We start from the raw sequence: 25,905 nt of genomic DNA on the forward strand, positions 1-25,905 counted from the left end.
AATTTATATACCACATGATTGTAAAAAAACAAAACAAAACACTCATAGACCAGTGTAGTGGCACATTTTTCATGGACATATTGCCTTCATCTTCATAGAGAACTGTGGTTAAGGCAAAACAATTAATCCTGCATAGACCAGAGTATGGCAAAAATAGAGAATATTTGTAGTAGTAGTAGTAGTAGTAGTAGTACTCGCCTAACTAAGGTGGGAGTACCTGAAACAGGGGCTGAGATGCCTGAGATGTGCTTGTCCAAATGAGGGGGAAAAGCAATATTGCACTTAGAACAAACAGTCTGCATTTGGAGGTACTGATACTAAAACAGCTGTACTGTACTACAATACAATATGATACCATATGATATAACACAACACAACACGATACTCTTTATTGTCATTGTCCCATACAGAACAATTAAATTGAGAAAAATCTACATAAGACATTAAAAAACCAACAAGCCTGCCATCCCAGCTATCCCAACCTGGTTAGCCCCCTAAAAACCCATTTTTAAATACAATATACTTCCATAGAAACTCCTTAAAGGTAAAGGTAAAGGAACCCCTGACCATTAGGTCCACTCGTGACCGACTGGGGTTGCGGCACTCATCTCATTTCATTGTCCGAGCCGGCGTACAGCTTCCAGGTCATGTGGCCAGCATGACTAAGCCACTTCTGGCGAACCAGAGCAGCACACGGAAACGCTGTTTACCTTCCCGCCGGAGCGGTACCTATTTATCTACTTGCACTTTGACGTGCTTTTGAACTGCTAGGTTGGCAGGAGCAGAGACCGAGCAACAGGAGCTCACCCCGTTGCGGGGATTCGAACCACTGACCTTCTGATCGGCAAGCCCTAGGCTCTGTGGTTTAGACCACAGCACCACCCGCGTCCCTGATAGAGACTTCGTACACAGCGTTTAAAATCAAAATCACATTTGGATAGAAACTATGTTATTTCTCAGGCGGCTAGTCCTAGTCTTTATAACTCCGTATCTTCTTCCAGAAGGCAAAAGCTGAAAGAGATCATTTCCGGGGTGCGCACTATCCTGCGCTATCTCTGCAGCTTTCTTATGGCACCTGGAAGCATAGATTTGATCCAAGGTGGGAAGAGTGCACCCAATTATTCTCTCCGCAGTCTTCACAGCCCTGGACAGAATTGTTTTTTCTCTGACCATGCAGCTCTAAAACCACACACACAGATCGTAAGTCACAGGGTGAGTCTTTTAAAAGAGGCCCCATGGAACATGTTTACTCTGTATCCACGGGGCCTCTTTTAAAGAACTCATCTTGTACTATTACTTGTGGACAAGTGATGCCTGCTTAAAGGTTTCCTTCCGATCTGCCAAACCAGAACTTTTGTAAATGAGCACTTTATTGTAAAGGGCACTATACATCTTCCGGATACTCTATGCAGAAAGGATGTGACCTTGTCAAAGTTGGCTCTGTGATTTGCTCAGGGAACTGGGGAGCATTAAGCAGTATGCATACATGGTTGTTTACACGACACCATTTGAAGCAGAGCTATAATCTTAAACTTCCTGGTAATCTGTAAATATTCCTGTTTAAACTACATTAGTAAAATGTGATTTGCCATTTTCTGCTCAATTATTCCGAGATAAAAATAAGGTAATTTCTAGTACACACCGGGTTCCGTGTGCAACATTTATGACGCATTAAACATTAAAACCAGAAACGCTGTCATATTTCAATGCCTTAATGCACCCGTTTTTAGCATTCCTGCTGATTATTAATTGAATTGTAGTGGGTGATAAATGTTTTATCGTACAAGCAGTGGAAAGATCAAAATTATCAAGTTTAAGTGTGTTTTCTAATTTAAATAATTATCTGTGTTTCCTATAAAGTTGTTGCTGTAATTGGTTTTGACTTAAGTTTTGAAAGCAAAATTAGCCCCATTAATTAAGGCAAGGCAAATTATGGCCTCTATTTCCTCTACAGGAAAGAAATTTGTTTCTTCATCTAATAAATGACAAAATTTCTCATTATGCCATACAAAACGTTTAAAATTCAAATCAAATCTTTCCGTGACCGACTGACTCATCCAACAAGAGCTACTATAGCCAGTGTTCTGAAATACATGCATTTCTGTAGGGAAATCAGTTATGAGTTTTCTTTGAGTCTGGACACAGAGCTTTACCATTCTGAATCTGGTTACCTCCCTCACGAATTTGCTACGTACAATTTAAAAATCAATTTGCTATGTACCTCAAACATTATGAAGAACGAAGGAAAGCAAGCATAAAATACATTAAATGAAGACACATACAAGCCCAGCCAGTTCCTTTTCATGTAATTCAGAACTACCTTTTTACAAATTAATGAATACACTGTTGTATAATTTTCAGGTCTGCAGGATTTCTGAAGATTTTTTCTGAAATAAAAGCTTAAAAGTCGAGATCTGCAAAGTGTAAAATGGAGACGGTCCATTACCAGCTTGAGAAAGTTATTTTTGTATGTGCGAGTGGGACTGCGCTTTGTAAATTGCTTTGAGTGCTTTTTAATGGAGTGGCACTTAATGAAATTTATACGTTCATAATAAAGAAAGGGAACACCGGCTTCGAAAGGAAACAAGGGGTACAAAATGTGAAAAAAAGAGAGTGGGAAGTAGGAGGTTTTGCAAACGTTTTCACACACAAACATTTTGCAGCAAAAGAAGAAGAAAAGAACAAGCCCGGCGAATTTGGCACAGCACTACTGGTCATAGCATTACCTGTGAAGAAAGTTCCTGATATTTTTGAAAGCTAGCGTCAGTGAGTAGAAAGTTGGACTCGAGTTCGAATCCGCACACAGCCATGAAACTCATGAGGTGACCTTGGGCCAGACGCAGTCTCGTAGCCTAAGCTACCTCACAAGGTTGTTGTGAAGATAAAATGGGGGGGACGTGTTGGAGCTGGAACTTAACGAGTTAAGTTTTTCCCATGATGCCACACCATTCTGACGTCACTTTTGGAAGCCTGGGAGGAGCTTGAGGAAAAGATTGCCAGTCCCACTCTGTACTCCGTGGGGAAAAGACGCAAGTCTGGCATGGCTGCAAATAGTCCTGGAAATTCCTGAGAAATGTTGGAATAAATGCTGTAAATAGACAAACCGGTGCTGTGTGTGTTTGTCTGGAACGTGACAGTTTTACACCGCTGTGCGAAGCTCTGCTGAGTCGTGACGGAGAGGAGCTGCGGAAGCGTGCCGGGCAGCCATAAATCGCTAATCGAGGTTCGTAAATCAATTAGCGGGGGTCACGGCTAATAACCAAAAGTCACAGGTTATGGATCCATAAATCATCGCTTGTAAAACTGTCACGGAAGATACTGCCGGGAGCTGTAAAATCTGCGGTGTCGAGCAGAGACGGCAGGAAGAGCAGGCAGAAGCAAACAAGCAAGCTGCAAGACGCAGAGAAGTGCCTGTGTTGCTAAGAACTGCGCAGAGCAGAGGTATCGTTTCTCCAGGGAGAGAAGCCAGAAGAGCTGACGTTATTGTAAGTACAGCTTGGGGCCCCCTTGGGAGAACGGAAGAGGATGGCAGGCTGCCAGGTCTTGGAGGACTGTGGGAGGCTCACTTTAAGAAGTTGGGCAACTTGGCTGCTGATCTGAAGTCTACTGTTCTGGGTGCCAGGAAGCCAGAGGCCGTTCAGCGCTCCAGGGTGTTTGTGAGGCTGGAGGCGGAAAGCAAGGGCCGGGAGATGGCTGCTTCAGGACAGAAAGACAAGATGGCGCTGATCACCTACGTGAGAGCCGGTGCACAGCTGGGAAAGGCTGTGGGCCCCAGAGGGGGGGCAAAGGGACTATTGGCACTTGGAAATGTGCTGCATTTGCTGTGAAGCTTCAGCAGGAGGCCAGAGCCCTGGAGAAGGACTACAAAAGCCTAAAGATGGCTGGAGCCCCTGTCCCTGATGCTTGAGCCACAAGGAGTGCTGCTGAGCAGGTCGGGGGGGCGGAAGGTTTCCAAAGGCACGTTTAAAGTTTTCCACTGAACCTGCTGGAATGAAGAGCAGCTTCAGGGGGGGCGAGGCTGGTGGGAGGCGCCGTTCCAGAAGGAGGAAGGCCAGGCCAGCTGGGAGGAGCCCCGGAGCAGTGTTTTTCCACTGGAGTTCGTCATTGCTACAGGCTTCAAGGCCAGCCATCTGCTGCAGCGGAAGATACGTGCTGCAGAGTTGTCTGGGAACTCTGAGATAAGTCCAGTCATCAGAGCAACGCAGGATGTTGCGGTTTTCGGACGCTGCCAAGGACTGAGGCAGCGGGACGTTTGTTGCTTCTATGGCAACTGTGAAAAAAACAACTCCAGCCAGGACACGATGACACGCTGGGTGTTTTGGTTTCTGCTATCAGGCAGCACCTGATAGGCAAGCTGCGGAACTGCAGGGCTGTTTTCAACAGGAACAATTGTTTTATGGGCTAACGTGTTTTTTCTCTCCTTCACAGGAGGAGCTAGAGATCTGCGTTGTGCCGGGACTGAATAGTTGTCAGTTATCTGTATCTGCTCTAACGAAGCAGGGGTTCAAAAATGTGCTTTGAAAATGACACCTGTTCCATTTTCAGAGGGGGGCGACAACGGGTCAACATGGCGAAGAGCAAGAACAATTTCTTTGTTCTGGAGTCACCTATGGAGGGTGGTGGGAATGCTGAAAAAGCACAGGCGCAGTGTGCTAAGGTTCCCAAAGATGTGCAAAAGTTGCACAGGTGCACAAAAGGGTACAAGCTCCGGAAATGTGGGAGGTCCCAAGGGTGCAGGGCATGCAAAGGTGCAAAGGTGCTTGGTTTTCCCGGGTTTGGGAGGGTAGCCAAGGAAGCTTTGAGCTTGTTCACACAGATCTGTCAGGACCCAAGAGGTCTGAGAGTCTGGGTGGGGCCAGGTATGTGCTGTCGCTGACAGGTGACCACAGCCAGGTTGGCTGGTGTTTCTCTCTCAAATCACAGGGGGAGGTGACGCAACTGTTCCAGGATTGGGTTGCGGAGGTGGAACTAAGGTTCTCCACCAGGGTGCAAGGGGTCAAGAGCGACCAAGGGTCACAGTTTACTGGGTCTGCTCTGGAGGAACTTTTCAAGGAAAAGGAAATACGTCACCAGGTGACGGGTGCAAAGTCTTCTCAAGGGAGAAGGGAGGCTGTGGTTGAACCCAGTGATGGGGACAAGGTCCAGAATCAGGGTTCAGAACCCGGTGATGGGGACCAAGTCCGGAATCAGGGTTCAGGGCAGGTTTGGGCATCTCCAAAGGTTGTGAAAGGAGTGTCCAGGTGTGAGGCTTCATCTCCGGTAATGGAGAAAGCTCACGGAAGGGTTGTCAAGTCAGAGGGGGAAGAGTCTGACGGAGAAGACACAACTGCTGGCCCTAATGGGTCAGTAGGGTATCAGGTCACAGGTGCGTGGAAAAGTGTCGCACAGTGTGATTCTGGGAGTGTTGAAGGGGTTCAACAGGTGCCTGGGAAAGATGCCGGGAAGGGGCACAAGGCAAAGGGGAAGGTGTTGAACTCAAAAGGGTCTTGTCAGAAGGTGCGGCAAGGGGGGGTGTTGGAGCTGGAACTTAACGAGTTAAGTTTTTCCCATGATGCCACACCATTCTGACGTCACTTTTGGAAGCCTGGGAGGAGCTTGAGGAAAAGATTGCCAGTCCCACTCTGTACTCCGTGGGGAAAAGACGCAAGTCTGGCATGGCTGCAAATAGTCCTGGAAATTCCTGAGAAATGTTGGAATAAATGCTGTAAATAGACAAACCGGTGCTGTGTGTGTTTGTCTGGAACGTGACAGTTTTACACCGCTGTGCGAAGCTCTGCTGAGTCGTGACGGAGAGGAGCTGCGGAAGCGTGCCGGGCAGCCATAAATCGCTAATCGAGGTTCGTAAATCAATTAGCGGGGGTCACGGCTAATAACCAAAAGTCACAGGACGACTGGGCATGCCACCTTGATTCTTGGAGGAAAGCAGGGATATAAATGTAGTAAATAAATGAATAAATAAATAACATAGAAATTCTGCCAGTGCAGCAATGTCGGTTGTGACCTTCATTTTATAAAAGAGAACAGAGCAGCGCAGCATATGCAGGGATCTGCATTCATCCATTCATTTAAAAACTTCTTTTTTTAAGGCTGTCTACGCGGGTGGCACTGTGGTTTAAACCACAGAGTCTAGGGCTTGCCGATCAGAAGGTCGGCGGTTTAAATCCCCTATCCCCTAGCAGTTCAAAAGCACATCAAAGCGGGAAGGTAAACGGCGTTTCCGTGTGCTGCTCTGGTTTGCCAGAAGTGGCTTAGTCATGCTGGCCACATGACCCAGAAGCTGTTTGCTGGCTCCCTCGGCCAGTAAAGCGAGATGAGCGCCGTAACCCCCGAGTCTTCCGCGACTGGACCTAATGGTCAGGAGTCCCTTTACCTTTTATCCATTGTCAGGGGCCCTTTACCTTTACCTTTTATCCATTCAAAAACCTTCAGGGCATCCCACAGGAAGGGCAAAGTATCAGCTGAATTATAAATAACCAACAAACTGAAGGTGCAATGGAAGAAAAGGGCCTTAAAAGCTCATCTAAGCACCAGTAATGAGAAGGCTAATCAGGCCTCCTAGGAAAGGAAATTCCACAATATGAGCACCCAGCCAATTGGTACTTCGATGGCAACAAGATATGGAACAAGACCTCTGGTTATGAATCCAGTGGGGGGGGGTGCAGTTTATGCAGGAGAAGGTGGTTCTGAAAAGAACTTCATCCCAAACCATTTAGGGCATCCCTGACAGATCTTGCAGGTCAACACACTGAGATTCTGTCAGACCAGATTATGAGGCACTGAAAAGATGGGAGTACACTTTGGTGAATGTGATTACACTGCGTCCAGCACGCCAAAGGTGGAATGTGAATGGTGTTTTGGGCAGATCTTTATTTTCATTGGGAATGAAAAACTCAGAAGGTAAATTCTTACTGTGAAGAAGATGCCAGGAACATACGATAGCATTATGTACACCAGGGGAATTAAGTGAACTGATTTGCACTTAATTGTCCTGTTAGATTCCTTGTAGTATGTGAGCATGAAACATTTATCAGTACACCCACTGGAAGGTTTTTTTTACTAGTTAGTTTAGAGCCAGGGGCAAAGCATTCATTTGGGCAATTAGTCTGACTACTGTGCAGCTAACAACAGACTCATTAATGTAGGTATAAAGCACAAACAGATCTTTTTATAGCAATTCAATTCATTATCGAAAAGGCAAAAATACAAAACTTAATTCCAGTCAGAAAACAACTAGATGTTTGCGGTTTCATGTTTCATCCACTGATATACCTAGCCATATAACCATGGAAGGCTGCTGTCTACAATTGTTTGTGCTAATTCAGGTGATAGGTAGGACCTCACAGGATTTAATCCTCATTGGAAGCAAAAATAAAATTTAAAAACCCACTCACAAACATCACTGAGAGAAGGGGCCTAGCTTTCTCTCTGATACATAATTCTACATGGATTTTTTTTTTAAAAGAAAGCAGTCACTTGTCTTAATCTCCACCTGCAGTTTGAAGTGGTACAACCTATTGTACCCGAAATGGTACAATCAGGTCCACCACCTCATCTGTTTAGGACAATTAGGTCAAAGCATGCACAAAGCATGTTTATGAACAAAGGTTCATAAAACGACTCAGAATACAGTGGTACCTCAGGTTAAGTACTTAATTCGTTCCGGAAGTCCGTTCTTAACCTGAAACTGTTCTTAACCTGAAGCACCACTTTAGCTAATGGGGCCTCCTGCTGCCGCCGCACCGCTAGAGCCCGATTTCTGTTCTCATCCTGAAGCAAAGTTCTTAACCTGAAGCACTATTTCTGGGTTAGCGGAGTCTGTAACCTGAAGCGTATGTAACCCGAGGTACCACAGTAGTATGATGAGATATCTTTAAGAAAAGTAATTTTCAGGTATGCATGTTTGGAACCGAAGTAATTCAACACAAGGGTGAAGACAGATGCAACATTTTACTGCATGCATTAGGAGAAATGGACCCTAAGATGCTGGTGAATTTTTAAAGGACTTTTAAAGTAGTAATAATAATGATTGCAAAGTGATGCAGAAATGTGGAAAACTGAACTTAACACTGGAAAAATGAGAGAGAGAGAGAGAGAGAGAGAGAGAGAGAGAGAGAGAGAGAGAGAAATTGACAGATTCATCCCAGGGAAGTATGCGCAAAATTGCAATCTTCAAAAAAGACTTCCCTTTTAAAGCCTACTTTTAATATCTTTGCAGAACATCCTGAGAGTTCCTTCACCATTTGAAATATGAAGGAGGACCCCCTGGAACAGGCCGTTTCCAACATCAGCACCCTCCCAGCAGCAGCTGGTTCCGCCCCTTCCCTTCTGGTGTTCTGATGGCCTTCAAAGGCTATATACTCTTTCAGAGAGCTTATTCTTTGTCTGTTCTCCTCCTGAGTTATTCCTCAACTATTCTGTATGGTTCTTGATTTGCTTACTCCTTTTAAAATTTAATTCTGTTAATGAGCTGGCGGTTGGCGATTTGGTGCGTCGTTTCCTATCATTATGTTGCATTTTAATATGTACTTAGTTGGTGGGCTTCCTTGTGGAGCCTTTTTGGTTTCAAAAGGCAGGATATCTTGAATAAATAAACGAAATGTTGCATGCTATTTCTGTCTGGGAGGAAGACAAATGCATCACTGGAAACAACCTGCAGAGTACAGAGCTAAAAGGCACCAGTAATCTCAGCGGGGTTGGCTATGCTTAACTAAATGTGTGGATTTATTCTTCTATTCAAGAAGGAGTGAGTCGTTCTTATGAAGTAAGCTCCTAAGCAGCGCTCCTGCTGGGGTGCTGTTATCCTGGCGTTTTCCCCAAAGTGTGGAGCTTGCCAGTCCTGTTCCCTGTTTGCACTGGGCTCATTCTGAAATTCCTCAAAGCACGGATGTAAGCAGCTGCTAATTTATCACAAGACAGGAGGCCAGTGGCTAAATTCTAATTTTTCCTCCTGTTGAATTGCGTTTCATATCACACCCTCCACTTCCCAGAGCTATGCAAAGTTCCAAAATATCTCTTTACAGGGTCAGTTTCTTTTGGAATGAAAGTGCCCTGGAAAGCTCTAATATTTTTTTTTTGGAATTGTTGTTTAGTTGTTTAGTCATGTCTGACTCTTCATGACCCCATGCACGCCATGGCACTCTTGTCTTCCACTGCCTCCCGCAGTTTGGTCAAACTCATGCTGGTAGTTTCGAGAACACTGTCCAACCATCTCGTCCTCTGTTGTCCCCCTTTCCTTGTGCCCTCAATCTTTCCCAACATCAGGGTCTTTTCCAGGGAGTCTTCTCTTCTCATGAGGTGGCCAAAGTATTGGAGCCTCAGCTTCAGGATCTGTCCTTCCAGTGAGCACTCAGGGCTGATTTCCTTCAGAATGGATAGGCTTGATCTTCTTGCAGTCCATGGGACTCTCAAGAGTCTCCTCCAGCACCATAATTCAAAAGCATCAATTCTTCGGCAATCAGCTTTCTTTATGGTCCAGCTCTCACTTCTGTACATCACTACTGGGAAAACCAAAGCTTTAACTATATGGACCTTTGTTGGCAAGGTAATGTCTCTGCTTTTTAAGATGCTGTCTAGGTTTGTCATTGCTTTTCTCCCAAGAAGCAGGTGTCTTTTAATTTCGTGACTGCTGTCACCATCTCCAGTGATCATGGAACCCATGAAAGTAAAATCTCTCACTGCCTCCATTTCTTCCCCTTCTATTTGCCAGGAGGTGATGGGCCCAGTGGCCATGATCTTAGTTTTTTTTATGTTGAGCTTCAGACCATATTTTGCGCTCTCCTCTTTCACCCTCATTAAAAGGTTCTTTAATTCCTCCTCACTCTCTGCCATCAAGGTTGTGTCATCTGCATATCTGAGGTTATTGATATTTCTTCCAGCAATCTTAATTCCAGCTTGGGATTCATCCAGTCAGGCCTTTCGCATGATGAATTGTGCATATAAGTTAAATAAGCAGGGAGACAATATACAGCCTTATCGTACTCCTTTCCCAATTTTGAACCAATCAGTTATTCCATATCCAGTTCTAACTGTAGCTCTAACTGTCCCATAAAGAGATTTCTCAGGAGGCACTCCCATTTCTTTAAGAACTTGCCATAGTTTGCTGTGGTCAACGCAGTCAAATGCTTTTGCTTTTTTGTAATAAAGCTATTTAATTAAAACAAAAACAGGTGAAGCAGGTGGCAGATAGGGAAAATTCATTTCAAAGCAAACCTACCTGATTTGCACTTCCTGCAACAATATGTGAACTGAAACGCAGCTGACCTTCAACATTTGCAACTTCTCCAAATTATACAACACGGTTATCCAACCAGGAAAAGTGTGCATAAAAAATGTATATATTAGTGAAAACACACACACACAAATACATTTTATTAGTAGAAATCGCTTGCAAAAATGTTTATGTCACAGAAAATTATGTACAAAAAATGGATATATTAGGAAAAACGCAAATTAAACTGACTTCTTTTCATGAGGTTTTCCTTTTTTTTTGAAACCTAACTTATGCAGAAATGTGGACAGGGCCAGATTAAGACCTTTAGAGGACCTAAGGCACTTAAAAGAATTTGGGTGCCTTCATATAGGACTTGCCGATCAGAAGGTCGGCGGTTTGAATCCCCACGACGGGGTGAGCTCCCGTTGCTCGGTCCCTGCTCCTGCTAACCTAGCAGTTCAAAAGCACGTCAAAGTGCAAGTAGATAAATAGGTACTGCTCCAGCGGGAAGGTAAACGGTGTTTCCGTGCGCTGCTCTGTTTCTCCAGAAGCAGCTTAGTCATGCTGGCCACATGACCCGGAAGCTGTACACCGGCTCCCCCAGCCAATAAAGTGAGATGAGCGCCTCAACCCCAGAGTCATCCGCAACTGGACCTAACGGTCAGGGGTCCCTATACCTTTATCATATATATCTAATTAAAAATAAAAACAATGATAAACCATAAAATATTTTTTTCAAAATGAAAACAAAACCTACAGTAAGGTGGAAAATAATGTTTGTTTTTTTGTATATTTGTATAAATAATGTTTGTTTTTGTTCAGCTGCGCCATATAGTCCATAGTGAGTCTGGCAATGGAAAAACTCTGTGGTGCCCCCCTCCTTTCCTTGATGCCCTAAGCATGCGCTTATTTTGCTTAATGGATAATCCAGCCCTTGAATGTGGAGCACAAAACTCCAAGTTTGGGAAAGCATGAACATGAGAGGAACCCAAACTGTCAGGTTTCGGTCTACTTCCCTTATTTTGAAAACATGAGTAGGTCTTTGGGGAACAGCCGGTGTGCTGCTTCATGACAAGCAGAGAAGGTTCGGCAGCTATGGTTAAGGTGGGGTCAGCCAGCTGGAGAGCGCCAACCGCGTGCTACAGAGCATCAAGCGAAGAAAATACCGTAAAAGCAAGTCCCTTCTGAAAGGGAGAGGTAAAAATCAGTATACCAGTCCAACATAGTGCAGGATGCAAGAAGAGATTGAATCACTGTAAGCTTTCCGTTGGAAAGCTGTCTAAATGTATGTCTCCCCAGGAGGTGCCGCTATGCATTTGACAGCAAGTTCCCTTTTGCCGCTATGGAACACTATTATTCACTCTGCATGAGGCAAAGTGGTCTGTCTGCAACTCACTTATCACTGCTATTTTATTTGCCCATCGTCTGTCCTATTTATCAGGGCACACTTCCGTTCCCCATATGTATTCTTACCCCAGGCATCATTCATCTCTTAGTTTTGCAATGGTGGTAGACGACTCAGGGAAAATATGATAAAACATGGTTTAGAACTCATTTTAGAGCGTAAGCAACACAGAAAGTATATTTTCTCACCGACACTGCATTGGTATAGAGCCGATTGTTTGAACAGCTATGGGCTTGCAACACTTTGACAACCCCAGGAGGTGTTTGAAGAACCCCAAGAGTTGTCTATTGTGATCATCCCACTAGGCACTTTCCTAACTAAATCACTTGGATCCCTTCTGCCTCGCAGGCCCCATTAATTGCCCCATTAATTTACAGAGGTTCTTCCTGGAGCTTTGGTGTGATGGCCTGGGATTCGGATTCGGATGCCGAACCTGAAGAATCCCAGCCTGCACAGGATTCCTCGCCTCCAGAACCAGCTGAACCGGGGCTGGGGCATGTGCCTGAAGGGTCCTCACCTGTGCTGGGTCCTCAGGTGCAGGCACCAGCTGAGTCTGCTCGGACTTCTAAGGGGGTGGAGGACCCATTGCCTGCAGGTGCTCCACTCTCAGCCCCGGCAGAGGAAGCTGAGGTTGCCTCTGGGTCCGGTAACCCTCCAGCCTCTCCTGAGCTGCAGAGGCTCAGGGCAGAGAGGTGGAGGGAACTAAGTTCTTGCAGGAGGAGTGCTCGCCTCCAGGCCAGGAGAGGCGAGTCTCCTGAGGATCGGGGCTGCCCTGTGCCTCAGGGCAGATAAAAGCCAGCCAGCCCCAGTCCCAAGTTGCGGGAGCAACTTTGTTGGTTGACAGTTCCTGCCTGAATTCTGTCCTGCACCCGGCTTCAACTTTTTTGGACTGCTTCCATACTGCACCTTCGACCTTGGACTGGACTGGGACCTCACCTCTCGGTTAGCCCACGGGACCAGCACATTTGGCTTGGAAACTTTTCAGTGTGTGCAGCCTTGGGATGTGGTCAGGATCTTATAAAAGTAAGCCCAAGGCAAACCTCTTCAAGGGGAGAAGTCCACAACCAAATGAGAAAGCCTTCTCCTTTTTCAGTGCAATACCCGTCTACTCGGAAGTATGTCCCACTGAGTTCAATGGGGACCTTGGTCCCAGATACATAACTGCAGCCTTAATCTGTGCTAATACTGCTGGTTATTTTAACGGTGATTGAAAAAGAAGAAGGAATCGCCTATTTCCATGTCTGCTGTCCTTGTCCTGTTGGGTTTGGTGGTTCAAGAAAAGAAAAAAGCCCATTGGGTTTAGAATAAATTCCAGGAAACGGGAGGTAATAATGGATAGACCAAGATCCTCTGAACCTTGAATTTAAAAGATTTGGGTTTTTTTTTTAAAAAAAAAACCCCTTCATTCAGATTCTTTAAACTAACTTTCAGAGGCACAAATCAGAAAGCTACAGTATTCCACTTGCATTTTTCATTGGCCTTAGGTGCAACCAGGTTAGGGGGGTACATTGCTACGGCACAAAAGGAGGTCTATCCATGAAATAATTTATTGTAACAATTTTGCCTTAACTAAAAGATTTAGGCTATATTAAAAAGAAAAGGCACTGGGGAGCAGAATTTTTCTCCCCAGTCAGCCTTCTCAAGGAATTCAATTACAAGCATGGAGCTATGACACAGGATCTATTACTTGGATATTCCAAAGGCGTTCAATAAAACATATTAAGAAGGTACCTGCGCTATTTCATCATTGCTATAATGTAGACAAAGCCTCGTTATTCCACATGTTTTGCAGCTCCTCTGACCTAATTTCCAAAGAGTACCATTGTGGAATTATTATCAAAGATTATTAAGTTTTATGTCCCTGGACTTTATAGCTTGTGTCTACAGGAAGAGAATTCAAGCCAATTACGTAACAGCGAAGATCTGATTAGGTTGTAACAGAGGGACAAAATTTATTACCCTAACTGAAAAGGCCAGAACAGCCACAAAGTGACCTGTACGTTTTACAGCAAAGATTAATGTCCTATATGTAGAAGGGGCAAGTTCACTCATGCACCAGAGCACATATAATCTGCACTGGACAGAAAGGAACAGATGAATTGGTATATAAGAGGTGTACAGGGAACCAGGCAGAGGGCCTTCTCGGTAGTGGCACCTGCCCTGTGGAACGCCCTCCCACCATGTCAAAGAGAAAAATAACTACCAAACTTTTAGAAGACATCTGAAGGCAGCCCTGTTTAGGACAGCTTTTAATGTTTAATAGGTTATTGTATTTTAGTGTTTTGTTTGAAGCCGCCCAGAGTGGCTGGGGAAACCCAGCCAGATGGGCGGGGTATAAATAATTTATTATTTATTATTTATTAATAATAATAATAATAACTTGAATAAAATATTGTGTGGGCCCAGGTAAGCTCCACCCCGCATAATCACATGGTGCAGTGCACACACACACAATTTGAATGTGAATGCCCATAAACTTTGTGGGGGCCCGGCCCCCTCAAATATTTTACTGTGGGGGCCGAAGCCCCCCCATGACCCCTAGGAATTGGCTCCTATGTAAACAGGCAAAATAGGACCTTACTGAATCTTTAATACAGGCTTCCTCAACCTCAGCCCTCCAGATGTTTTGAGACTACAATTCCCATCATCCCTGACCACTGGTCCTGCTAGCTAGGGATCATGGGAGTTGTAGGCCAAAAACATCTGAAAACTAGTATTCATCTAGTCCAGAGCTTTTTAAATGGTGTGTCGTGACACATTAGTGTGCTTGCTGCAGTGTGTAGGTGTGTCACGTGAATGCTCCCTGCACTCCTCGCAGGGTTGAAAAGGGGTTAGTTTAACCTCCAGTTTGCTAGTAAAGCTGATTTATTGTGTCGCTAAATGATGCATATCTAAAAAGTGTGTCACCGACATGCAAAGTTTGGAAAGCTCTGATCTAGACTCAGGATCACACAAAAGTTGTCCCAGTTTTGTTATAATGCTTACACTTAAAATTACTGAATTCACAATACGCAACATTCACCAAAATCAGCCACACCCTCTTTATATTTTAATGGTGAATTTTTCAGATCAAAGATTTGAATCCACGTTTGTAATGTGAACTTTTAGTGCAAACTGAAATCTGTGCACTTTCAGATTATTACCCCCCCCCAAAGGAAGCTTATTAAGAGATGCCATCAAATATAAATTGCCAAGTGAAAGTATCAGATATTGGAAAACAATACCACCTGAAGCCAAATACAGATATTCAGTATCAAAATTCATGCAGGAGAAGCCTTGGAAGCAAATTTATTTCATTTCTATGTGTACGCAGCACATTTATTTCAGTCTAAGATATGTATGATAATATCTGTTATTGTTCCTTATATTTTCTTTCACCCTTCTATCAAGGAATTCTGGGTAGTTTACATGGTCCCCCCTTATATAATCGCAAAAGCCATGTAAGTTAAGATAGTTTAGACTGCCAGGTAGACCAAGCTTTGTGGCTTATCAGGTATTTCAGTGTGGGTCTCCAACTTCCTAATTACTAGGTCACACTGGATTGTGTACATATGGTACTGCTAAGCACAAAATGCAAATCTGGAACCAGTGGCAAATGGCATGGTGGACTGTAACTTCTCACCTGACCTCTAGCTAGTTACATCATTGCTGCTTACTGGGAGGTAGAGGAGGAAGGGTGAGGCAGTGGCAAGGTCAGCATGGTGCAAGCTTACTGGCATAACTAACCCAGTTCTCCTGTCAATGCATTTGCACTACACCAACCCTCAACCTTCATCTACCCCTAGGTAAAGCAGCAGTGACACGACCAAGCAGAGGTCATGCTGTCCACTTCCATTCAGTATGTGAACTCCATGCTGTATTTTGGGCTAGCCAAGGGACGCGGGTGGCGCTGTGGGTTAAACCACAGAGCCTAGGACTTGCCGATCAGAAGGTCGGCGGTTTGAATCCCCGCGATAGGGTGAGCTCCTGTTGCTTGGTCCCTGCTCCTGCCTACCTAGCAGTTCGAAAGCACGTCAAAGTGCAAGTAGATAAATAGGTACCGCTCCGGCGGGAAGGTAAACAGTGTTTCTGTGCGCTGCTCTGGTTTGCCAGAAGCGGCTTAGTCATACTACCCACATGACCCAGAAGCTGTACGCTGGCTCCCTCGGCCAGTAAAGCGAGATGAGCGCTGCAACCCCAGAATCGGTCATGACTGGACCTAATGGTCAGGGGTCCCTTTACCTTTTAAGGTTGAACTGTTGATGGCCAGCCATTTCAAGTAATGAAAATTTAAGTGGCATTCCTACTGAAGTTAAAGAGTAACACATGTTAAAACAAAACAAAACTCCTTATTGGTTTTATGTCACATATAATTAACACAGGGAGCTAATTGCAATCAGATTCCACTGAAATAACCTGTGCTCACCTAAGCAGTTCTATGGCTGTCAATATTCAATTTGCACTTCACTGAGTATATCAAGATGAGTGCCGCGTCATCAGCACAGGGCAGTATCCAGCCTATTATTTCAAGTAGTACATTTCAATGCGAATTATGCCCAAATCATTGCATACAGGGTCACTATACAGAGGACTGGATCCAATTGCACCTGTCTGTTTGTGGAAGGGTATTTTATGGAGCGAAGAACTCTGCAAACCGAAGAGAAGGGACGGTTGTTTGGTCTCATCAGGGCCATAGCTAGGGAGTGGTGAGGTGGGCCCCCGTCAGGGCCGCAGGCAATTCGGGGGCACAAAATTGGCTAAAAATATGTCCATAAATAGAAATATCGATTATTGCCTCATAAGAAATGGTTTTAAATAGAGGGTGAACTGAATGGGTGGGTGGGGGAGTTGGAGGAGAGGCAGAAAGAAGACCTAATTTGTCCATGGCTAGGGGGCGCAATCTGGGCGGTTCTGCCAGGGGCGCAAGATCACCTAGCTACAGCTCTGGGTCTGGTACCCATTTCCTTGTGTCCCTCCACCCCTAATGTGTTGCAGAGAGTTGCTGACTCTCCAAAATAGCATGGAACGCGATATCGTGAGCTACATGGAGAAATTCATGAAAACTTCCACCTCCTGCTCTGTTCCATTTATAGAGGCCTCCATCAATTCAAAGACTTTTCACAACCAGAATATAAACCAAAGCATTTAAAACATGGATGGAGACAACTTGTTATTCCTTACCATTGGTCACGCTAGTTGGGGGCTGGTGAGAGTCCAACAGCATGCAGAGGGCACAACTTCCCCATTCCCTCATTTAAACATGCAAAGTCAGCAGTAGAATCCAGTACAATTATTTGAAAAATACAATTTTTCAAGTCCAGTATCTTTTTAGTTATCTCTTCTGCATTTGTTATGGAACCATTAAGAGAATAAGCATTACTGACTGACTCACAGTCCACAAAGTCAGGAAATGAGAAGCCTGTGCCTTATTGGGTGTGCCCCATGATCAGCAACGACATATGATGTAATGTCAAAAATGGCACTTGCTTACAACTAGGGATGGGGGAAGAAATGCGATTCAGCTCACCAAATTTGCACTTTCTGAAACAATATTCAAACACAGCCATCCTCCAAAGTTCACACTTCTCTAAATTTTGCAAGCAGTTCTCCAGTCAAGTAGTTTGAGCAAAAAATGCATGGCCTTGAGGAAAGCATCCATAAAAATGAATGCTGTATATTAATGAAAATGTCACACAAAATATTAGGGAGAAACGCTCTGCAAAATTGTGCCTATTATGACAAAATTGTAAACAAACAAACAAACAAACAAACAAACAAACAAACAAAAAAGTAAATTTTCAGGATCAGTTTTCAGGAGACCTTTTCTTTGAAAACAGACAAAGTGTAGCCTTTTGTGACAGTTTATAATGTTTCCAATGTGCTGAAGGGCCCCAAAGGTTGACAAGACCCATTTAACCGAAATTTCATGATGAAAGAAATTGCACATAGCACCTGCTAGGTGGCTCCCTCGGCAAATGTTGCAGTACTGGCAGAATCACTGGCTTCATTTTTGCATTCAGCCATGCACGGCAATATTTTTGCCAGTACTTACTTCCCCCAGACTTTACCAGGGAAGGAAAATGTCACCAACTTTTGAACTGCCGATCGGAACTTCACTGTCCTGAACCCCTGACCTACCTGGAAACAAGCCAGTATGTTAAAGTCCAAAGTTCAAAGTCCAGGAAACACAGTCCAGGGTCAATCCAGGTAGCCAAGTCCAGCAGTCAGGAAACAGTCCAGAGTCAAACCCATAGAGGTCCAGGAGCATCCAAGCCAAGGCCCATCAACATGGGCAGTTGAGCAGACACCCCAGCTCTGCTGCCCTTTTGTACTTTGCATGTTGATTGCAGTATCTGGGCTTGACGAGGCATGTGACCCTCACCTATTCCAAGTCTTCTCCAGCTCACCAAGTGATGAGCCCCACTTGGGCCAGTTAGGGAGCTGGGCTGTGGGCCCTTGCCTGCCTCAGCCTCCTAGAGCACCTCTCCCACTGCTCCCTACATCTCAGAGCCCGCCATATTTATGGGGACAGGGGCCTCTCTGGCTCTGGCGATGTGTTCTGCTGCTCTGGTTCCTCCATCCCCTCGCCATTCTGCATCATCATGTGAGTATTTTCTTTCTCCATCCTCTGTTTTCTGTGTTATGTCCCAGTCCCAGCTACACCCCTCACCAGGATCCTCTTCCTCCTCCCCATTGTCCTGCCAGTTCATGACATTGACCAAATCGATGGTGTGCTCTCCAACAAGCCTGAATAAAGTACATCAATGGTTTTCACCAAAAATGGAAATAAATATATGAAATGCTGTCTTAAAAACTGGGGCGCTGGTAGCAGGGAAAGGGTCAGAAAAAGCATTGCTGGTTCCACTGTTTACATGGGAGCTGTGATATTTTTCCTGAGAGTTCCCGAGAGTGACAAGACAGGAGCAAGTTTTGCACTTATATTCAAAGTTTGAGGTGGCAAGGAGCCTCAAGTCCTACCTGCTCTTGGCTGTGGGCAGCCAAGTGTCTTACACTTAGAAGAAGAAGAGGAGGAGTTTGGATTTGATATCCCACTTTATCACTACCCTAAGGAGTCTCAAAGCGGCTAACAATCTCCTTTCTCTTCCTCCCCCACAACAAACACTCTGTGAGGTGAGTGGGGCTGAGAGACTTCAGAGAAGTGTGACTGGCCCAAGGTCACCCAGCAGCTGCATGTGGAGGAGCGGAGACACAAACCCGGTTCACCAGATTACGAGTCCACCGCTCTTAACCACTACACCACCACCACGCTGGCTCTCTTAGACGTTGTTGTTTTAGAAGAATGGAGGCAGCACGCAGCCCTCTCAGACTGCCTTGTATTTTTGAAAAATAAATAATAATAAATCTGTGTTTCCCCATTAAAAATCTGCCTGGATAGGATGGACTTAGACCTATTCACTCAGGGGGAACAGGGGTGGACCCATCCTTGATCGGTCCAACTTTCCCTGGTGGGAACTAGAGAAAGGATGTGGAGCATCACTGCTCAGCTATATGGAGCATGCAACACAGGATATAGTAATTTTAAAATAAGAAACAGAGAAATGAAAATGATTGTTATGACTAAAGGCATCACATAATATATCCAGACTCCGCAGGCAGGTAATCAAATAAGCAAACCATCTTGCAGCATAAACACATGCCAGAATGCAATAAAAATCTAAATTACAATGCACATAAATTCAAGATCAGCCACTAATATTAAATTGTGATCGTTTGGGAGGGAAGGAGGGACTTGAACATTAGGAGAGTTTCCTACCCATTTCTAACACACAATTGTGGTCAAGTCTGCTGCTGCACTGATGCCATGCCACATGTCACATCGCAGTATTGCTGAGCAATACTTTGAGCAGGGCATCCAGCAATACTTGCGCAGGGCATCCAGCAACCAATCTGGCTGGTTGAGCATTCTAGTGCAAGGAGTAATACTGCCTCATCTGGTTTATCTTAAGCAAAAAGGCCACTCTGGCAAAAGCATCAGAGAAGGCTGGTAATTGTCCATTAGAGGGAGATAAACTACCTGATGACTAATCTCTGGAAACACAGGCTGTAGAGCTCTCACAGCAGGAAGCTGAAACTGGAGGGCCCTGTTTGTTTGTTTGTTTGTTTGTTTGTTTGGAGATGGCTAGTAGCAGCGGCAGCAGGTTTCAGAGAAGTTCTGCAATGATGAACAAGCTTAGGATCGTCCTACTGTCCTGCAGTAAAGCTTTGAAGCACATTCTTGCGGTGAAGAGAATTCATTTCTACACAAGCTCCAGATCAGGGATTCCACTGAACAACTCTCAACACTCACCTAGGCCTACCAAGCTCCTTGGTCTAGCAAATGCTCACCATAAAAAAGAGCAGCCTCCTCATCATCATCATGCCTCATCATCTTCCCTGGAACGCAACCCTTGGCCTATGCCCCTGATATGTCTTCCTGGAGCCTGATCTGCAGTTTAGCTTTGACTATGCCCTTGGCCCCTTGAAACCTGAGCTGCTTCTTCAGTCTCGACCTTGACTATATCCTTCTCTTGGTATAGAATGATCAGGATACGATACGATACGATAATCTTTATTGTCATTGTCCTATACAGAACAACGAAATTGAAAAAAATCTACATCAGACATTCAAAAACCAACACGCCTGCTATCCCAGCTATCCCAGCCTGGTTAACCCCCTAAAAACTCTGATACCCCATTTTTAAATACAATACACTCCCATAGAGACTACCTTACACTGCGTTTAAAACCAAAATTGCATTTGGATAGAAACTGTTTCTCAGGCGGCTAGTCCTAGTTTTTATAAACCTGTACCTTCGTCCAGAAGGCAGAAGCTGAAAGAGATAATTTCTGGGGTGCGCACTATCCTGCACTATCTCTGCAGCTTTCTTATGGCACCTGGAAGCATAGATTTGATCCAAGGTGGGAAGAGTGCACCCCATTATTCTCTCCGCAGTCTTTAGAACCCTAGACAGCATTGTTTTTCCCCTGACCGTGCAACTCCCAAACCACACGCACACAGACCATAAGTTAATACACTCTCAACAGTACAATGGTAAAATGCCATCAACAGGTCCTCTGAGAGATTATTTTTCTGGAGGATTCTCAGAAAATATAACCTCTGCTGTGCTCTCTTCATCAGGTCTTTACAGTTTTCTCCCCAGGTTAGGTCATCTCTCAACGCTATTCCCAGGATCAAGCCCTAGCTAAGGTCTGACAGTAATACAGGGCTAGAAGGCTGATGTGTCCGTGCAAATTAGTATAGGGTTCTCCCAAGAGAGGAGTTAAATGAGCTCAAACGGCCATAGGAAGTTATGATAACCTTCTTCCCCCTTCTACATTAGGAAGTTTCGTCTACATAAGCTACATCAACTATAAAGGGATGCTAGTCAGTTCCTGTGGGCGACACAATTCAAGAAGTGCCCGTCATGCCAAAAGAAGCATATAAGGTCAGCTAATAAGCTCTTTCCAGTTTGGTCAGCCATCTCACTATGCAAATCAACTATGCGGCCCAGCATACTTTGAGACATTGCAAATAATTACTGGCCACATGCTTAGTTTATGTGAGAAGCAGGTCTTGCTAGAAGCAGAGGGAAGCTCCAGACTTGGCCTGTCAGTCAACTACCCACCCACCCAGGGCAGTGAAAAATCTCTGGAGGTGGCCTCGCCTAAAAGCATGCATATAATTAAATCTTGCGCATGCCACCATCACGGCATAGTCAAGCACCTATTTTGTTTGTTTGTTTCTGATGTAGAAAGCTCTTCCGTTGTGTGGGAGTAATGTCAAGACCCCATAAAATCATCTCTTTTCTGTCTATTGGAGGAAATTCACTAAGTACCTCTTCCATAACAACCCCACTAGAATGAAAGAAAGCCCAAAAGCATTTCATCATCTGGCTTGTTAAAATATCCTGATTAATAGGACTGTATATATTTTTCTTTTTTTAATAATAATTATTATTACTTTTAACATATAAATTATAATACATACCACAAAACTTCACCACTTATGCAATTTTTTTTAGACTTTCATCAGCACCACTGATGATCCACCGTTTTAACCACTTCTTATGCATTTCTTAAATTCATATTGCCTTTAATTATCTTAACTAACCATCCTCCCCCTTTATCCATTTTTGCAATAGTTCCAATAATTCACCTCACAAAACTTCTTGCAAACCTACAAACGTAGTTTGATCATCACAATTACAGGACTGTATATTTTTTTTCATGGTAAGGACAGCTTACAACGTTGCTTCCCCATATGAGTAAATACACCAGGCCTGCGTGACCTCCAAGCCAAATGTAGACTACCAGCCATTATGACGACCGACTAATAATTCAATGATCCTCTTTGGTATGGAAATGCAAAAACAGTGACGCCCTACTCCATCAAAAGTCATACATGCCTACGATAACTTTTACACCGAGGCTTTAGTCTCATGAACTGTCATGCACATTAAATCTGATAAAAATGAATGAGGTATAATTAAATGTATTTAACTATAAGCAGAATCAAGTACCTACATTTCCCTTTCCTTTTTGCCAGTGGCATATCCACATATTGAACATTAAATAGGCTTATACAGTGGTACCTCAGGTTACATATGCTTCAGGTTACATACGCTTCAGGTTACACACTCCACTAAGCCAGAAATAGTGCTTCAGGTTAAGAACTTTGCTTCAGGATAAGAACAGAAATTGGGCTCCGGCGGCGCGGCAGCAGCAGGAGGCCCCATTAGCTAAAGTGGTGCTTCAGGTTAAGAACAGTTTCAGGTTAAGTACAGACCTCCGGAACAAATTAAGTACTTAACCTGAGGTACCACTGTACTGTTTTCTAAGATAGTCAGACACACAAAAAGGGACAGGGCTCTTGCAATGTTTAATAGTTGAATAGAAGGAGGACTTCTTGCATTGATTGCATGAAGACTATTAAAGAGGCAGGAGCCCCAGTTTCTTCTGCAATCTGGCCACCCTCTATTTCTTCCCAATACAAAACAGCTTATTCAGAATCAGAATTTTCTTCAGGGCTTAGCAGGAGAGGAAAGAGTTAGATTCCCTCCCCATGCCTGTCCTGATTCACCCCCCCCCCAGGGATGCAATTTGTGTGAGTGTGCAAAAAACACATTTAACGACACATGCAGTTTGGCCCTTTTTCTGGCCTGCAGGAATGTAATTTCCTGGTTGCCCCTCAGTGCTTCTCTGCTGGCTCCCTTTCCCCAGTGGTGGCGCCTAGCTGCCTCCTCGTGGAGTTGCCTTCAGCTGAAACTCGGCTTGGCAGCTCAAAGGTACCACAAGCCAACTGCCTGGAGCTGAGCAGGTGGAAGGTCAGGTTGCGTTGCCAACACTCTGCAGACGTTCCCAGCACCGGTGCCACCCAGGATAAAAATGCTGGTTCCTATCTCAGCTACGTCTGCGTCTTGGAAGGTGATCAAACCACCTGATCCTTCCCTACTCCTAAAAGCCCCTTGTGAAATTAACTTCGCAGAGTCGTCTTGTATTCGTTCAGAACTGTCACGCTGACAAGGCACAGGCAGATAACATGCGCATGTATTGATGGCATGAACAAATGCAGGAATGTGTAACAACAACAACAACAACAACAACAACAACAACAACAACTTATTATTTATACACCACCCATCTGGCTGGGTTTCCCCAGCCACTCTGGGCGACTCCCAACAGAGTATTAAAAACATGATCAAACATCAAACATTTAAAATTTCCCTAAATGCAATGATTCTATAGACCGGGTGTAGCATAGTAGTTCATAGAATTGTAGAGCTGGAAGGATCATCTAGTCCAATCCTCTGCAGTGCAGGATTTGTTTGCCCAACATGTGATTGGAACCCATGGCCCTGACATTAAGAGTCTCATGCTCTACTGACTGAGCTATCTCAGCTCAATAGCCTGATGAGTGCAATTCTATACACGTCTACTCAGAAATAAACTCAGTTGTGGTCGGTGGGACTTACTCCCGGTCCTGAGTGGGTTTATAAAATCACAGAGATTAACACCGCAATCCTACGCAGTACCATGGAAGTAAGTCTCATGCTAGGGCTTACTTTGGAGGAGGCATGGACATGCTGCAGTTCCATACACAGAGGAACTTATTTCTGAGTAAATAGGCATTGGACAATTCCAGGCTGTGCAAGGGCCAATCCATTATTGTTTAATGAGCAGAGGCCTATTCATGCAAAATTGTATTGGGCTCTGGCACCTTCAATAGTTGTGTGGAAGGGGAGATTTTGGTAGCCTGTTCCTGCTAACTTCCCCGTTATGCACAACTGTTAAAGGTGCCAGAGTGCTGCAATCTTTTGGATCTGGCTATTAGTTGAACAAATGTTGCTGCTCTATAAAGATTCAGACATTATACTTTCCCTCCTAGGTGCTGCTATTATTATTATTATTATTATTATTATTATTATTATTATTATTATTATTTTCCTAGGTGCTGAATAGAGATGAATAATCTTCCTTTTTTTAACATTGATTTTTGTTTACTATTTCAATATATACTTCTTTATAAGCCACTAAGAGCTTTTATTTACTGTTCAGCAGCATACAGTTTTTAAAATTAATTAAACTAACAAACAATTGCCCCAAGCTTTGGGAGGGTCTTCTTTGAAAAATTAAATCTCTCCCATTTGCATTCACAAAAGTAAAAATGCACCATGTGGATTTTGGCGAAAATATGTCAAACAAAAAAATGGGGAGGGAAGAGGAGGCCAACGTTTAGCCCATCTTCAAGAATTTTTAAACAGTGGTTTTTAGATTTATCCCAACCATAGCTTCTCGATGTGCAAAGATTAAATGCGCCGTCATCTGTAACTAAGCTGCTTTGGAATGATCTGTATCCTCAAATACAAGGTACAAATAATCATAATAAATAATGTTAAATAAAGCAAGGCTGTATCAGATCTGGCATTAAACTGTAGTGTGAACCCAGGCAAAAGAATTCTGCGAGGGAGGGAGCCTATGTCCCATTCCAGTAGCTTTTCCTATCCTGTGTTAGACCCCTAGGTGGTGCAGGTGAGTTTCCACAGAAGGGAAACCCATTATTTTCGCAGTTTTCAGATCTATCAAACTCCAAGGAAAGCCACTCAGGGGAAAGTTGCGGGGAAGTCCTCTGAGACTGCAAAGTAAGTGTAGGACAAGCGAAGCACAGGGTACATGGTGGCCCTTTATGGACAGCAGTAGGTCTTGGAACCCCCATGAGATATGGTCCACCTAACTGCCTTGCAGCCTCTGATGGTGTGATGCCCATAGGCAACTGCAAAAAGCGCTGCAGTAGCTCGAAACTGGATATTGTCAGCGTTTTAGTGACAGACTGCTTGCTTGGCTGGATTTCGGCTTTGTTCTTTAATTCTGCGCAAGGTAAGATTTCTTTTCCATAAGAAATTTATGTTCGGGGAAGCTAGATACTCTTTGTGGCGGCGATCGGGATACAGCAGTCAAAATACTGTTTTCAAAATACTTGTCATTTTTAATATTTCACGAGAAGCGCCTCCGCTCATGGGATGTGCTGAAAGCCCTGGATTCCACATTTTTATCCTCCACCCCCATATGTCTTCCAAACAACTGTGGGCACATTCTCCATTGAGGATTCAATCAAAGTGTGATGTTTCCTTGTGTTTCCTTGTGTAATACAGCATGGAGCATATATCCAAGAAGTTGGGTTTTTGCTATATGGCTATTTGTAACAATGGGCCACAATAAGCTTTGATAGGTGGTTGGTTTTTTTGGTATTTTAGAGTTTGTGCTTGGAGACTGCAGCTTCGTTACTTGAGTTGTACAGAATACCAGCAATATGTTTATAACTTATACGCTGACGGGAACAAAGAATATTACTGCAAGGCACCTCAGCACCCGCCGGGATGAGGTTGATTGAATGTGGGGAATTACATACCTGTAAATACAAGTTTAGGAGCATGTACGGTTTTGTTTCCAGGAGAAAGTTTTCTCAATATTATAGAGCAACAGGGAACCCAAGCGCTAGAAAGAAAATGATTGCATTCTGCTAGATCTTTAAGCATGTTGTTTAGCATTTCTGACCAGCAGTGGGAAGGTGCAGGGAGACACCCGTGAGTTCCAGGGAATGCTGTTTTAACAGCCATACAGACAGAAACATTTAATGGATCTGTTCCTTGCATGACTAAACTGGATCTGCTCCTCAGCTGTCTTAAAATCTGCAGTAATAATCTCTTGAGACCAAAGCTGATTTGCACTGTGCAAGAACGTAAGAGATCTGCAGACCAACAGCCCATCTAATCATCCTTTGGCCAGCAGTGGTCACTACATTCCTGCAAATGGA

General features: G+C 44.2%; 1 protein-coding gene across 1 annotated transcript in view; it reads left to right on the plus strand.

Annotated features, from left to right (window-relative positions):
* Nucleotides 1–24,673: 24,673 nt before the first annotated feature.
* EDAR (ectodysplasin A receptor) overlaps nucleotides 24,674–25,905 on the plus strand; it is an 80,360-nt gene continuing 79,128 nt past the window's right edge. Inside the window, exon 1 of the mRNA XM_083501546.1 lies at nucleotides 24,674–24,968. The gene's annotated coding sequence lies outside the window, so the exon portion shown is untranslated. The remainder of the gene's footprint in view (nucleotides 24,969–25,905) is intronic.

This window comes from Podarcis liolepis (genome assembly GCF_965112155.1).
Source record: "Podarcis liolepis genome assembly, chromosome: 4".
In the NCBI taxonomy this organism is placed as follows: Eukaryota; Metazoa; Chordata; class Lepidosauria; order Squamata; family Lacertidae; genus Podarcis; species Podarcis liolepis.